Source organism: Lathyrus oleraceus, chromosome 5, assembly GCF_024323335.1.
Source record: "Lathyrus oleraceus cultivar Zhongwan6 chromosome 5, CAAS_Psat_ZW6_1.0, whole genome shotgun sequence".
In the NCBI taxonomy this organism is placed as follows: Eukaryota; Viridiplantae; Streptophyta; class Magnoliopsida; order Fabales; family Fabaceae; genus Lathyrus; species Lathyrus oleraceus.
In genome coordinates, this window is record NC_066583.1 from 644,099,639 (window position 1) to 644,100,882 (window position 1,244).

Below are 1,244 nucleotides of genomic sequence, written 5' to 3' on the forward strand. Positions count from 1 at the left end.
TTGTTATTGCCTTGCAATGTTCTTTTGGATTTGGTTGTGTTGTGGCTATGAAGGTGCCTCCTCATTGCTCCGGCAATTGCTTGGAAATTTGTCTGACTTGCGTTTCTAGGTTTTTGATCGAAGCGTCGGTGTTTTTCTGATTTTCCATAGATTGTTGCATGAATTGTTGCAAGAATTGTTGTAAGGTACCTTCAAGTTTGGATGTTATGTCTGAATGATTTGCATTTTGCTGGTGTTGATAGTTTTGATACTACTTTGGCCTACTTGCTGTCCTAGAATCTTGTCTCCAACCTTGACCATAGTTGGAGTTGTTTCCACGTTGATAATTTGGGTTGCCCTAATATGGTGCTTTTATTTGTTGATTCCCTATATAATTGACCTCTTCGTTGATTGGAGGGCAAAAACAGGTTTGATGGTCTCCCGTACATAACTTGCAAAAAGCTATTTATTGTGGTGCACCTGTAGAAGTGTGCATTTCCTTAAGTTGTTGTGGTAATTTGGGCAACTGTTTTGTCAATTCTTCTACAGTTTGAGTGAGCAGTTTGTTTTGTGCTAGTATTGCATTGTTCATACCTGATTCCAGCATTCCAGGCTTCTTTTATGCGGTTCCTCGATTGTATTGGACTTGATGATCAGTGAGAGTCATTCGGTTTATAATTGAGACTACTTCTTCTGCATTTTTTGCTAATAACGATCCATCGACTGTTGCGTCAAGTAAGAGTTTCGGATGTGGCTGCAATCCATTGCGGAAGATGTGTATTTGTGTTAGGCTGTCAAAACCATGATTTGGACATTTCTGTAGCATGGATTTATAACTTTCCCAAGCTTCACATAAAGTTTCATTTGTGGATTGAGCAAATGCGGAAATAGCTGTTTTAGCATCCATGAAACGGTTGTGAGGGAAGAATCTGTTAAGAAAATTCTCTTTCAATATATTCCAATTGGTCATGGTTTTATTAGGTTGGTCAAGATACCAATCCTTTGCTTTTCCGATCAAGGAGTGCGGAAATAATCTCATGAAATCATCTTCCTCTTCTACTTCACGTGCACCTAATGTACCAACCAATTCATATAACTTTGTGAGATGGGTGTATGGATCTTCATGATCCAAACCTACAAAAGGGTTAACGTAAATAATCTGCAGCAACCCTGTTTTCATTTCAGTTCGTCTGGTGGCTGGATTGTTGGTGACGGGCCCATCGCCTTGGACTGCTTGCACAAGGACCGTTAACAGTCTCATCTGC

General features: G+C 39.9%; 1 non-coding gene across 1 annotated transcript; it reads left to right on the forward strand.

Moving 5' to 3' along the window:
- The first annotated feature begins 776 nt into the window (after nt 1–776).
- Nucleotides 777–882, forward strand: LOC127089746 (small nucleolar RNA R71). The gene has a single exon (XR_007791301.1). It is a non-coding gene; the product is annotated as a small nucleolar RNA R71 (small nucleolar RNA).
- The last annotated feature ends 362 nt before the right edge of the window (nt 883–1,244 follow it).